Below are 14,834 nucleotides of genomic sequence, written 5' to 3' on the forward strand. Positions count from 1 at the left end.
TCTTTTTGACTTCATCCAAAACACTGTTACACATGGGATTAGTTCGGAACTTTAAAATGGAGCATAATAATAATTTCAAAATAAAAGCCTTGAATATTTTTACATCAGGTAATTGCTCTGTTGAGCATTATATAACTGATTTAACCCAATGACTGTTATACATGGGATTAGTTTGGACCTTTGAAATGAAGCTTAACTAAAAATTTCAAAATAAAAGCCTTTAATATTTTTACATCAACTACTTGCGTTTTCAGCATTATATAACTGATTTAACTATTACACATGGGATTAGTTTGGCCCTTTGAAATGAAGTTTAACAACAATTCCAAAATAAAAGCCTTTAATATTTTTACATCAACTACTTGTGTTTTGAGCATTACATAACTGATTTTATCCAATGACTGTTATTCATGGGATTAGGTTGGCCCTTTGAAATGAAGTTTAACAAAAATTCCAAAATAAAAGCCTTGAATATTTTTACATCATGTAATTGCTCTTTTTGGCTTTATTTGACTTTTTCATCCAAAGCACTGTTACACATGGTATTAGTTTGGCTCTTTGAAATGAAGCATACTGAAAATTTCAAATTAAAAGCCTTGACAATTTTACATCAGGTATTTGCTCTTTTGGGCATTATGTGATTTTTTTTATCCAAAGCACTGATAAACATGGGATTAGTTTGGCGCTTTGAAATGAAGCTTAACAAACATTTCAAAATAAAAGCCTTTAATATTTTTACATCAACTACTTGTGTTTTGAGCATTATATAACTATTTTAACCCAACGACTATTACACATGGGATTAGTTTGGCCCTTTGAAATGAAGTTGAACAAAACTTCCAAAATAAAAGCCGTGACAAAATTTTAAATCATACTGAATGGTGCACGTCCACCTTACTTAACGTTCTTGTGATTCTCCACATGCTATTGATTACGTTGCAGCGTTCTTTACCATCGATGCTAATTTGTAGCGTGACAACGCCGGGCCCAAACCGACGGGCACGCCTTGGCAGGCCCCGGCTAAATTTCTTCAGAAATTTTCTAGTTTGTTTTTGTGTTATTTGTAATTGTATTCTGTTTATTTACCCCTATTGTGTCTTAATTGGTCTGATCAGCCAGTATATAAACCCTTGTGTGTCATTTCTTTGTTAGGTCAGTTATGTTTGTTTGTGCAGCCAGTTTGTTTACATTTTTTGCCTGAGTTCAGTTTTGTTTCTTTGACGTCTTTTATGAGCTCAGTTTATCTTTTGTAATTTATAATCTTTGGGTTAAAATAAAAAAACCCTATTTTTCTAATATGTCCTGTGACTCCTCCTGTTTTTAACTCAGTCCATCACAACAGATGAGTATTTTACGGCACTATATTTGATATTAGTCAACAGTATTATAATTCTATTATTAGACTCGTTTACACGACAAATAAATTTATACATAAGCTGTCTTAAAACAGCCATCAAAGTGCTGACGCGAGCAGATACAAACAGTTCACTGGCACTGGTCCATCTGGGTTTATTTAACAAGAGTCTCAGTGCATCATTATAAGCCACCTTCAATCTTTGAAGACTGGCTTTTTTAAAGTTGCACCACAAATGTGCAGTATATAGTGATTTACAATATGACCTAAACAAGTTCAGTTTCATTTCATCAGAGCAGAATCCAAACTTACGGACAAGGATATTTGCCTGAGTGTATAATTCGAACCTGACAGTAAATGTCCTCATCATCAGACAGATGGTCTGTCAACACATGGCCAAGATATTTTACTTCACTTGAGACATTCAATAAAATCCCAGACAATTTGAAATACTCTATTTTTGTCCTCCTTAGTGCGACAGATCAAGATGATACTTTTTGATGGATTGAATTTTACATCAAATAATTCACCATATGCTGAACAGACATTAAGCAGCTTCTGAAGACCAGCTGAACTTGGACTAAAAACCACTAGATCATCAGCATACATTAAATGATTAATAATAGTGTCACCAACCATACAGCCAGTTCTACACAGGTTTAGCTGCTTAGAGAGGACATTCATATAAAAATTAAACAACATAGGAGATAAAATGCTTCCTTGTCTGACTCCATTGCCGACACGAAAGGATGCAGACACACAGTTGTCCCATTTCACCTGCATCATTTGATTAGCATACCAGTAGGACAGACATTGTACTATATACTTAGGAACACCAGCTTGGCACAATTTTAAAAATAGTTTTCTATGATTTACACAATCAAAAGCCTTAGTGGCATCTAAAAAGCAAAGAAAAAGTGTAGAATTTTTACTGTTATAATTTTTCGGTAATACTTTTAGGCCATATATACACATATCAGTGCCTTGTTTGGACTTGAACCCAAATTGATTGTCAGTGGACATAACTATCTTTGCAAATTTTGGCAAAAGAATTAGTTCAAAGACTTTAGACCAGGGGTCTCAAACTCCAGTCCTCGAGGGCCGCAGTCCTGCAACTTTTAGATGTGCCTCTGCTGCACCACCTGAATAGAATAATTAGGTCATTAGCAAGGCTCTGGAGAACTGATCTACACAAGGAGGAGGTAATTAAGCCATTTCATTCCAGGGTTTTGTACCTGTGGCACATCTAAAAACTGCAGGACTGCGGCCCTCGAGGCCTAGAGTTTGAGACCCCTGCTTTAGACAGTGTACTAGCTAGGGCTATAGGTCTATAGTTATCAGAGCTGCCAGTTTTACCAGCTTTGTTTTTAATTACAGGAAGTAGAAGAACATTCATCAAGGTTTCAGGAATAAAACCATGCATAATAAAACCAGTGAAACACAAGGCAAGAAGAGGATCGACCCTTGAACTGGCAAATTTGAGATGTTCAGCTGAAATAAGATCCATTCCTATAGATTTATTTACAGACAGTTCTTTAATTGCTTGATAGACCTCGTGTGTTTTGATAGTTTCTACACTACTAACCTTGTCAACCTGGAAGGGTTCACTGTGTACACAGGTGAATAACTTGCTGTAGTGGTGTTGCCAAAAATTCACAATCATGTTCACCCCAGAAACACCATCGACAGTGAAAGGGAGAGAGGATTTACTGTTATTGATAGTTTTAACCTCTTTCCAAAAGGTTTTTGTATCCTTACCTAAAAGATTTTTTACTAAGGAATCAGCCCTCATGGTTTGCTCATTCTGTCTAATGAAGCGTAATGCATATTTGTATTTAGAATTAGACAACTTTTTATGCTCAAATATAGGGCCCTGCCTAGGTTTACCTGCTAGAGCCCAAGAAGTAGTAGCTTCACGGGCTTCACTGTGGAATTTAGACACATATGTGTTCCAACCTGGTCTATTTTTAATCTTTACATTACTTTTATTAAAAGGCAGGCTAGCCCCCAGTAGCGCTTCAATTATGTCAGAATATAATCCAGTTATATTGTTCAATATTAGAGCAGTTACAGTCTGTACAAGTAACTGACTCTCTTGATAAGTTAATGGTAGATAACAATTGATCAGTTTGGGCATAACGGGCTATTTGTTCAGTAGATAAAGAAGACCAGTCTATACGTGTCTGATTTTGAATACTGTTCTTATTTACAGTTGCGGGTACATGATCAAATCTAATTGATACCTCGAAGGGGATGTGATCAACAGTGGATACATTGTATAAGATATTAATATACAGTATATCAAAGCAGCATGAGCATCTGCTGTAGTGATACAATGGTCCAACCAAGATGTAGTATGCCAGGCTTCATTTATATAAGTGTAACTTGCAGCTGGCAAAAGTTTTTTACTTGACAATACTAAATTAAAATCTGTACAAAAATGAATCAGGTGTTTAGCAAACAGCGAGTTTTTATCCGAGATATCTGCACTCATGTCACCCATAAGATAGATACATTTTGACTTCTCATTTTGCATAAAAGAGCTAATATAAGCAAGTTTACTAAGGTATTCTTCTTCATTATGATGACATTCATATGGAGCATAGACATTTAAAATAATAAACTCTTTGTCAAGCTGTTTCACGTGTACTGCAATACACCAATCCACACCTAATCTCATGACATTTATCATTGAGTCCAGGCTTTTTTTCCCCATAATAGAGAAACCCCTCCTGGTATCCTTCCTCTTTTAATTCCCAAACTGAGGTCAGTAGTAGATTCCCTAGCACCCAAGAAACTGTCATTGATAGAGTTTAGTCCTTTTAAATCCTGTTTGGCTAAAAATGTTTCTTGCAAGCACAAGATGTCACAATGTAGCAACAACTGGTCGACAACCAAACAGCGAGCTTTATCATCTGCACTCTGCCCTAAGCGCAAGGCCACGACAGTTCTAAGAGATGACTTTAATGTCCATAATTCTTTATGACTTTGTGCTCATGCCAGCAATAGGCACGCATATGTCCATGGAAGAAAGGGTAGCATTTGCGCCGATGACAGTTTCGTGTGGCTCATAAAACCTTCTCACAATGATTCCCTCAGGCCAGAGCTCTGGGTTGTACATGACAGCCACCTCACTACATTCGGCAGAAACATTGAATGAGGCGTACCTGGTATTAACCAGGTATTAACATTCTCTGGCATGTTACATTTTGCCCAAGTTTGGTTTTAAGATAAACACATAGTGTTTCCGCATCCAAGTCAGGTGAGAATTTAGAGGCAAAAACACTCACCAGTTTGGTTTGCACCATTTTGTTGTTCCCTGCGGCCCCAGGACCAACAATAGTTTGGCCAGCTTTCCTGCATCCCAGTGAAGGGCCAGAGCGAGTCGTCGAATTCACAACTGAGGGATCTTTGGGCTGTTGGTGGTGCAGTTTCACAACCTGGCTCCACTTAGGAGATCCCGGAGATAGCGTAGATTCTCCGGTACACAACGCAGGAGTATCTCCCTTTACAGTTGATAGCGAATCCCCCTCCAGAACTTAAGGATGGTGTTCCATATCCAAGGCAATGTTCAGATCCATGTCCGCTGCACCCTTCTCCTTCACCGGTACAGATCCTTGATCGGTGCATTGCTCAAGAGCAAACACCCAGCTTCGCAGATCCGCCGTAACATCGTGAAGACCTTCACTTACTTCAGCCTGTGCTTGAAGTGTTTGCTTCATGGCAGATACTGCAATGTGGAGCTGTTCCATTTTGCGTAGCAAGCCGCAGACAACCATGTTGGTAAAAGTCACCGAAGCCAACTCGTCTAAGTAATGGGACACAAATCTGGGAATTTTATCCCCGCATTCATTTAGCACTTTGAGGCAGGCCTTCACATTGTTGATATCCTTTTGTGCTCCTTTATACGAGATGTTATGCTGAGAAGAAGTGCAGAGCTCATACAGTGTCTTCTTTGATGTTTCTATCCAGTCTGAGTCAAAAGTGTTGACGGCTAACAACACAATCTCATCCTGGCTTAGAGTCTTTAGTTTGATAGAAAGAAAGTGTAAAAATTCATCCTCTACGATAATTTTATCCTCAATAGTTTTATATATACATGGTTTTAAGCGAGCTCTAGAAAACGCCGGAGATCCGGAAGAGCTCGCTGCAGCCACGTCAACCACGTCAGCCATGTTCACTCAACAAAACTCTCAGTTTGATCTTTTCAAACTGCGAGTTTGAAAAGATCAAACTATATTTCTGCTTTCAAACTTAAGAAATATAGTTTGGATGTATTTTTATTTCTTTCCTACTTACGGAAGTTTTCTGTTTATATCATAGGTTTGTGGTGCCTTTCTATCCCAAAGAAAGAAATAAAACTTGATATTTCACAATAAGATATTAACGTTTATGGAAAAACCTCACATAACCTTATATTAAAGCAGAGAGTACGGCGGCCACCGTATGAAAGGCTTACAGTAGCCTATTCAATTATGAAGCATAACTGATAAGTACAGTTTTGCAAGGGAACGCAAAAGAAAAAAAATCCCCATGTCTCATAGGGGGCTCCATGATTCAGTATTGCGCAATGTGCGCGTCGTCTTTTTTTCTTCTTTACCCCATACGGTGTGGAGCGGTCGGGAAGCGCTTATCGATGGAGAAAAGCAGACTGTCGTAAACCTTTTAGCTCAGGTATTTTGATGATTAAAATTCAAAAGTGCTGTGGTGCTACCGTTTCATACCGGATCACGTACTGTCATGTTGGGTTCAATATTTCTAGCCCACATGCAAAACACAACACAGGAGACACGTATATAATAAAGTGAATTTATTGAGAACACAAACTAGAAAAATAGTGAAGCGACGGGTCTCGTCCAGGGGAGAAACGGGCTCACAGAAACGCTCGGCTCACTGTCAGAGGCAGAGTGGGGAGATGGTGAGTTCAATGCCGTCGGAGACGGGAGTAACAACTGCTAACAGGAGTGGTCTTACTTGTTAGACGGAGGTTCGGAGTTAGGAAGGGTTTGCTGAAGTGTCAGGGGGCTTGGCTACTTTGTAGGTCCAGATAGTCCAGTGCTCAGCCACAGAAATCCAGAAGGCAACAAGGAAGTGGAACAGAGGGCGGACAGGTAGGCTCAGGTGCAGCGGAGACAGAGGGACGGCGTGACTGCCAACCAGGAATTCCAGGAGGACCTGAAGACAAAGGAAGGCAACGAGGAAATTACTAGACGATCAGAACAACGAGGAATGCAGAGACAAGCTCTAGGGGGCTCAGAGGTACAGTTACTGGCTAACACTTGGGCATCGAAGTGCTGGCAGTCCGCTCCTCTTGTACAGGCTGCCTGATGAGCTAATGAAACTCAGGTGTGCAAGATGACGACACCAACCTCCGGAGAGAGGTGATTCTGGCACTACCTGGTGGCTGAATGGTGATTAGCAGCAAAAGGAACCCTCAAAGAAAACCAAAGAACCCCAGAGCACAACAGTACCCCCCCTCAACGTTCGCCACCTGGCGGCCGAGATGAAGAGGAGGGAAGCGACGAGTGGTAGTCCGCGATGAGGGAAGGATCTAAAATAAAACGGCCAGGGACCCAGGAGCGATCCTCCGGACCGTAGCCCTCCCAGTCGACGAGGTATTGCCAACGGCAACCTCGCCGACGGGAGTCCATGATCCGGCGGACAGAGTAGGCCAACTTCTCAGGGGGGAGGAGGGGGGGAAGGAGGGCAGAGCATGCTGGTCTGGAAGGGTTTGATTTGGGACACATGAAAAGTGGGGTGGATGCAGAGGGAGGCTGGAAGGCGGAGACGGACTGCAGAGGGATTTATGACGGTTTCAATTTCGAATGGACCAATAAAATGGGGAGACAGCTTCTTGAACATGGACTTCAGGGGAATATCACGGGACGACAACCAAACCTTTTGTCCGGGAGTGTAGACGGGAGCAGGAACCCTTCTGCGATCAGCCTGGCGTTTATTTTGTTCAGCAGTATTGTTGAGATTGCGGATGACGGTTTTCCAAATGTTCTGGCACCGGCGGATGTGGTGACAAACAGAGGTGACAGAAATGTTTCCTTCATCGGATGGAAGTAGCGGGGGTTGATAACCTAGGGAAGCTTCAAACGGGGACAGACCAGTTGCGGCAGAGATATGACTATTATGGGTGTACTCGACCCATGGGAGGAACTGACACCAATCTGAAGGATTGGAGGAGGTGAAACAGCGGAGTGTAGTCTCAAGGTCTTGGTTGCGTCTTTCAGTTTGGCCATTAGTCTGGGGGTGAAAACCAGAGGTGAGAGAAACCTTAGCATGTAATGCAGAACAAAAATTTTTCCAAATTTGGGAAATGAACTGAGGACCTCGGTCTGATAAGATCTCCTGCGGGATGCCATGCAGGCGAAACACATGTTTGATTAATAGTTGAGCGGTTTGAAAGGCCGTGGGTAACTTACAGAGTGGGATGAAATGGCAGGCTTTAGAAAAACGGTCAACAATGGTCATACCGTTTGAGGGTGGTAAGCCGGTAAAAAAGTCGACAGCGATGTAGTACCAGGGGCGTCTGGGTATGGGTAGTGGCAGAAGGAGACCGGATGGAGGCTGATGGGAAGACTTATTTCTAGAGCAGACTGTGCAGGCTGAGACATATTCTTTGACGTCCTTATGAATGGAGGACCACCAAAACTTACAGTTGATGAGAGCAATGGTTCGACTGATTCCTGGATGACCTGAGAATTTAGAAGCATGAATCCACTGGAGAAAACGGGCTCGGATGGATGTGGGAATGTAGATCTTGTTAGGTGGGCACAAGTCGGGGGCTAGTTCGGAGAGTTCAGCTTGTTTAATAAGATCTTCTATCTCCCAGGTGACCGTTGCTACGGTGCAGCTGGGAAGGAGTCATCAGGCGAGTGGAGACGGGAAAGTGCATCTGGCTTGATATTTCGAGATCCTTGGACGGTAGGAAATGGACAGGTTAAATCTGGAGAAAAACAATGACCAACGTGACTGACGGGGATTAAGTCTTTTCGCAGATTGCAGGTATGACAGGTTTTTATGATCGGTCCAGACTAGCACCGGGTGTTCAGCTCCCTCCAACCAGTGCCGCCACTCCTCCAAGGCCAGTTTTATAGCTAACAGTTCTCGATCTCCTACGTCATAGTTTCGTTCGGGAGGGGATAATCTGCGGGAAAAGAAGGCACACGGGAGGGTTAGGGAAGGAGATCTGGGAGATCACGGTTCCTTCTCCAGTGTCTGAGGGGTCGACTTCTACGATGAACTGCTTGGATGAGTATGGGAGCGTTGGCAAACAGGTTTTTTAGACGTGTGAAGGCAGTTTCCGCCTCCGGGGTCCAGCTGAATGGGACCTTGGTCGAGGTGAGAGGTTAGTTGTAAGGCGGTCTGACTGTAATTACAAATAAAGCGGCGGTAGAAATTTGCGAACCCCAAGAAACGCTGTAGTTGTTTTCAGGTCTCTGGGGTCGGCCACTCCAGCACAGCTCGGATCTTCTCCTCTGTTGGCCTTACCTGTCCGCCTCCTAATATAAATCCAAGGAAGGACACAGATGACTGGTGGAACTCACATTTCTCAGCTTTGACATATAGCTTGTTTTCCAGGAGTCGTTGCAGAACCAGGTGGACATGGTGTTTGTGTTCCTCTAGAGACTTGGAATAAATCTAAATGTCATCAAGATAAACAAATACAAAAATATTTAAGAAATCTCTCAAAACATCATTTACAAGGGCTTGGAAGAAGGCAGGGGCGTTTGACAACCCAAATGGCATTACTAGGTATTCAAAATGACCTACTGGTGTCTTGAAAGCTGTTTTCCACTCATCTCCTTTGCGAATTCGGAGAAGATGGTAGGCATTTCTTAAATCAAGTTTCGAAAAAATGGTTGCACCATGAACAGGCTTGAAGGCAGAGGACAACAGAGGCAGGGGATACTTATTCTTGACGGTAATATTATTTAGCCCTCTATAATCAATGCAGGGTCTAAGTGATCCATCTTCTTTACCCACAAAAAAGAATCCTGCTCCAAGGGAGAAGAGGATGGGTGGATAATGCCGGCAGCCAGAGACTCCTTGATGTACCTCTCCATGGTCTCTCTCTCTGGCCGGGGGATATTGTATAGGTGGCTTGTGGGTAACGGAGCACCAGGTGAGGTCGATGGCACAATCATATGGTCGATGAGGTGGTAATGATAGAGCCTTGGACTTACTGAAAACTGGAGCGAGGTCGTGGTAATCAGGGGGAATGGTTGACAGGTCAGGCGGATCGGCTTCCTGCAGGTCTGCATGTAGAGGACCTGGGGAGACAGCTGAGCGAAGACAAGACGAGTGACAAAAAGAGTTTTGTCACTCCTCTCTGACCAGGATTCGATATGCCTGTCGGACCAGTTTATACGGGGGTTGTGTTGTTGGAGCCATTTGAAACCAAGGATGATGGGAGAACTGGATGTGGGGAAAACCAAAAATGAAGTTTGTTCACTGTGGTTTCCGGAGATTATTAGATGTAGTGGTTTAGTGCAGTGAGTTATTTGGGGAAGGGCTTTTCCATCGAGAGCAGTAATGCGTAGTGGAGCTGTTAAGGGTTCAGTCTCAATTGACATCTGTTGGACCAGGGAACTGTCAATGAGATTCTGTTCACATCCCGAATCAACCAAGGCGGACAAGGGGAATGACTGGTTCTGGTGGATTACAGTGGCTGGTAATGATAAGCAAGTAGAGTCTTTGCATAGGAGGTGGTCCGCCAATCTCCTCGCCCCTACTGGCGGATCTGGAGGCTTAAACGGACCGGGCATTGGGCAAGGAAGTGACCTGGGGACCCGCAATATAGACATAGATGAGCGGATATACGTCTTTGTCGTTCCTCTGGTGTGAGGCGAGTCCGGCCCACTTGCATGGGTTCGGGGTCCTGAAAAGTCTGGGAAGGAGAGATCGCTAGAGTGGGGTTAACGCCACCTGGATGCCTAGCTGGCGGTTCTCTCCGACTCTTCTCCCTAACACAAAACCGGATTCTATTATCGAGCCGCAGTGTTAGGCTTATTAGGTCTTCTAACGTCTCCGGTTCGTCTAGGGTGGCAAGTTCATCCTTTATACTTTCATTTAGAGCGTTAAAATACACGCTCTTTAATGCGACTGCATTCCAATCGGTACCTGCAGCTCTAATTCTAAAATCTATGGCAAAGTCTGCTATAGAACGCTGGCCCCGTTTGATTTTTATTAATTCGCGTGAGTTAAATGATTTGTCTGAGTCATGACTAAATATCTGTCGAAACTCTTTCAGGAATGCATGGTGATGGAAACCAGGCCTGGGCCCAAGCTAAGGCCTGCCCGGACAACAGGGACAGAACATAAGCAATTTTCGCGCTGTCGTGAGCAAAACTCTGAGGTGAATGATTGAATATGATAGAACATTGCAACAAAAAACCCTGACACTTGCTGAGATCACCTGTGAATCTTTCTGGGGTTGGAGGATGGATCTGGGAAAATGTGGGTGGACTGGCCGGTCCGAGGGGTCTGGAACAGGAGCAGGATCTGGGGAAGGAGTCGGAGGAACAGAGCTTTTAAAACATTAGCAATTTCTATTAGCTGTCGGTTGGTCTCGGCTTGTCGTGTGCCAAGTTCTCTTAAGGCGGTCCGAGGGGTCTGGAACAGGAGCAGGATCTGGGGAAGGAGTCGGAGGAACAGAGCTTTTAAGAAAATTAGCAATTTCTATTAGCTGTCGGTTGGTCTCGGCTTGTCGTGTGCCAAGTTCTCTTAAGGCGGTCCGAGGGGTCTGGAACAGGAGCAGGATCTGGGGAAGGAGTCGGAGGAACAGAGCTTTTAAGAAAATTAGCAATTTCTATTAGCTGTCGGTTGGTCTCGGCTTGTCGTGTGCCAAGTTCTCTTAAGGCGTTTTCGTACGACTGTAGCAGGGTGTGTTGTTCAGCTAGCGTTCTCCTGATTGCATCTGCTGGGCTTGTTTGCGGGCCCAAGTGTTCTGTCATGTTGGGTTCAATATTTCTAGCCCACATGCAGAACACAACACAGGAGACACAAATATAATAAAGTGAATTTATTGAGAACACAAACTAGAAAAATAGTGAAGCGACGGGTCTCGTCCAGGGGAGAAACGGGCTCACAGAAACGCTCGGCTCACTGTCAGAGGCAGAGTGGGGAGATGGTGAGTTCAATGCCGTCGGAGACGGGAGTAACAACTGTTAACAGGAGTGGTCTTACTTGTTAGACGGAGGTTTGGAGTTAGGAAGGGTTTGCTGAAGTGTCAGGGGGCTTGGCTACTTTGTAGGTCCAGATAGTCCAGTGCTCAGCCACAGAAATCCAGAAGGCAACGAGGAAGTGGAACAGAGGGCGGACAGGTAGGCTCAGGTGCAGCGGAGACAGAGGGACGGCGTGACTGCCAACCAGGAATTCCAGGAGGACCTGAAGACAAAGGAAGGCAATGAGGAAATTACTAGACGATCAGAACAACGAGGAATGCAGAGACAAGCTCTAGGGGGCTCAGAGGTACCGTTACTGGCTAACACTCGGGCATCGAAGTGCTGGCAGTCCGCTCCTCTTGTACAGGCTGCCTGATGAGCTGATGAAACTCAGGTGTGCAAGATGACGACACCAACCTCCGGAGAGAGGTGATTCTGGCACTACCTGGTGGCTGAATGGTGATTAGCAGCAAAAGGAACCCACAAAGAAAACCAAAGAACCCCGGAACACAACACCTACAGCCAGGGGCGCAACTACATACTTTCTGAGGTGTATGCGAACGTGTCATTTATTATTAATTTATTTGTATGATTTGTTCTTTAAATTGCCATTTATATTATTTTTCGGTCTCAGGAAATGACTGAGGGATGAAGAGACTGATGTCTGGTTCTTTAGATTCTGACGCGTCTGCGGTTCCTCTCCTGACCCATTCTGTCTGATATCAAACAACCCACTGTGCGCCACTGAATATCGCTGACACATTTTTTTAAATGCCCCTATTAAACTTCACTGTGATTGTTTAGCCTGTGTCTTCCCACTCACGTCTGTATTTTTGCCAGAGGTTTTGATTCTAAGGACGGTGTAGTATCGGGTGGACATTTTGAAAAGATGCAGGTTGATAGCAGCTCACCGCGACTGCGTAGTGTCCGTCTCTAAGCAACCATGACAACAGAGTCAGTTCGTGGGGGTTGGGCAGGCGGGGGTCCACAACGACAATTTAGCTGACCCTAATATTTCCCGTGTTTTGGTCATTATTATTACACTTATTGTTGAGGTGTGTGTGATAGGTGTGTCTATCAGACATTTATAGCAATACGGAATAAATCGCGTCCCGTACTGGTACAATACGGGGCGGAGACAACAACAACCACCTGTCATTTTAGGTTAGCTTGAGCTAACCTGAATATTTACAATTCTCTTGTTGATACACTGACATTACTTACCTTCTGTCTTTCAACCACTTTGAAAAGCTTTTCTTTGTCTCTCCAACATCTTTATCCCTCCCCCTCTTCCGTTTTCTGTTTTGTAAATGCCCATTCCATTATTTATGCTGTTTGTAGGTTGCTACCCATAGTACCCACTAGGGGCGCTGTAGTTTGGTTCACTTTAAGTTAGTACCTTAATTTAAAGTGAAAAATAAGAGGAAGTGTTGCTGGTTTCCTGTCAGTCAGAACTTTGGGCGGAAATATCCCACGGACAAGAGGAAGAGGAGGATATTCTTCATCTTCATGACTCTGGGTTAGTGCACATTCTTCAGAAAAGGCTAAAAGCAGCGCTGCACGGACTTTACCGCCATAAACTTTGCAGCCCTTGGACAGCGGAGCGAGGTACATGTTTAGAACAGCATTAGTTTGTGAAGTTAGCGTTTTTATGTAATGTATTCATGTTTTGTGTCAAACAAAGGCACTTAAGCAAATGTATTTTTTTTTCTTTTAGTTTTCACGGTGTATTTGGAGCACGGTGTATTCAGTGCTAGTCAGCAAACTTGGTTTGGAAAGAAGTAAATACGAATCTGTCAAGAAAATCCGAGCTCATCCCACTTCCCCATGCTGGAGATTTTAGTTTAACAGTAATAATAAATAAAGTTATCTTTAAAATGAATCACTCAAGTGACATCTAGGCCCAACCGTAGACTTAAGTGTCAATAAAATAAATCTGGTTGTGTGTGTTGTTTTTGTCTCATGCAAACTTTGCTTTAATTCTACTTTTTTCTATCTAATCATAAGAAATCATAGTCAGTCAGAGAGAGTCATTAAACAGGAAAAGCAGGTTTCCTGGAAAAAGAGGAAGTTTCCAGCCTGCAGATTTATAAAAATAGCTGAGACTATTCCTTAGTTTAAAGGTAAAGTTTTAAAGAATGAAATCTAAACATTATTAGTAATTGGATAAGATTCAAAGTAAAATACTTATATTAATATTGGTTTACTTGTAATAATACTTACACTTATATTTGTGGGAACACTTACAAGAAAAACAAGTAACTGTAACTTTAGTAGTAAATAATTAGAATCATGTATTATTCTTGGTTTCTTTTCAGAAAAACATCTGTAATAACTCACATTAAGATCATAATAAGAGTAACTAATAAGTTATGGTTATAAAATCATAAATGAATGATAGATCAGAGAAGCTGAAGAAAATAAATGTGATATAAGTTATGGTTATAAAATTATAAATGAATGCTAAATCAGAGAAGCTAAAGAAAATAAATGTGATATAAATGTGATTTTGACATTAAACTTGAAATGGTGTAAAAAGGTGTAACTGCAATTAAACATCACTGATATGTTGGAGGTAGAGAGTAGGTGAAAGGTTGTGCAGGCAAGGGACATAGGAGGTTGAGCAACCCTGAGACATTAGCACAGACATCAGGACATAATGTCTGTAAGACAGTGATGGATATGAGATCATCTGTCTAAGCAGTCAGCCAATTAAACAAGCACAGCAACAGTGCTAGCCAATGAAGGCGCACCAGAGGGGTGGATAAACCCTATAAAAGGTGGGTGCAAAAGAGGAACCTTTTGTTGGATCCTCCGGGCAGCTTCGAGCCAAGATCGAGATGGACAAAGAACTCTGCAGCTGAAGAAGAACCGGGGCCACAGAGCCGAAGACTGTCCTGCTCATGGAGACCAACCCGTCAGGCCCACAACCTGTGGCTTCGAATCGCACTTCTCTCATCGGCTGGGTTCAGACCCCAAAGACAAAGATAAAGACAAAGAAGAAGAACTGGTGCCTTTTTTCCTGCCAGCACCAAGTCCTGTGTGACCTCACCATCCATGCGGAGAAGAAGCTCATCAGACCTACAGAGATCCCTGCCTTCGCCGATCAACATCTTCCTCCTGCTGCAGCACCTTCTTCATCATCAAGCCAGGTCTGAGGTTCGAAACGCCAAACTCTGTCCGTCTCTCTCAAAGGTTCCCTTTTTTAGTTCTCAGTGTCAGCAGTAGGGAAAGATAGACTAGATGATTGATTTTACTTATTTGATTATTTCTGCTACTGAATTAAGCTGTACTGACCCTTGCAA

The 14,834-nt window shown here is 43.0% G+C and overlaps 2 long non-coding RNA genes across 2 annotated transcripts; both read right to left on the reverse strand.

Moving 5' to 3' along the window:
• Positions 1-6,149: 6,149 nt before the first annotated feature.
• On the reverse strand, positions 6,150-6,651 carry LOC114149942 (uncharacterized). The gene is made up of 3 exons (XR_003596633.1): positions 6,618-6,651; positions 6,329-6,529; positions 6,150-6,247 (listed from the first exon to the last, which is right to left on the reverse strand). It is a non-coding gene; the product is annotated as an uncharacterized LOC114149942 (long non-coding RNA).
• Positions 6,652-11,372: 4,721 nt separating this feature from the next.
• On the reverse strand, positions 11,373-12,029 carry LOC114149944 (uncharacterized). The gene is made up of 3 exons (XR_003596635.1): positions 11,841-12,029; positions 11,552-11,752; positions 11,373-11,470 (listed from the first exon to the last, which is right to left on the reverse strand). It is a non-coding gene; the product is annotated as an uncharacterized LOC114149944 (long non-coding RNA).
• Between the last annotated feature and the right edge of the window lie 2,805 nt (positions 12,030-14,834).

Source organism: Xiphophorus couchianus, chromosome 8 (genome assembly GCF_001444195.1).
Source record: "Xiphophorus couchianus chromosome 8, X_couchianus-1.0, whole genome shotgun sequence".
Classification (NCBI taxonomy): Eukaryota; Metazoa; Chordata; class Actinopteri; order Cyprinodontiformes; family Poeciliidae; genus Xiphophorus; species Xiphophorus couchianus.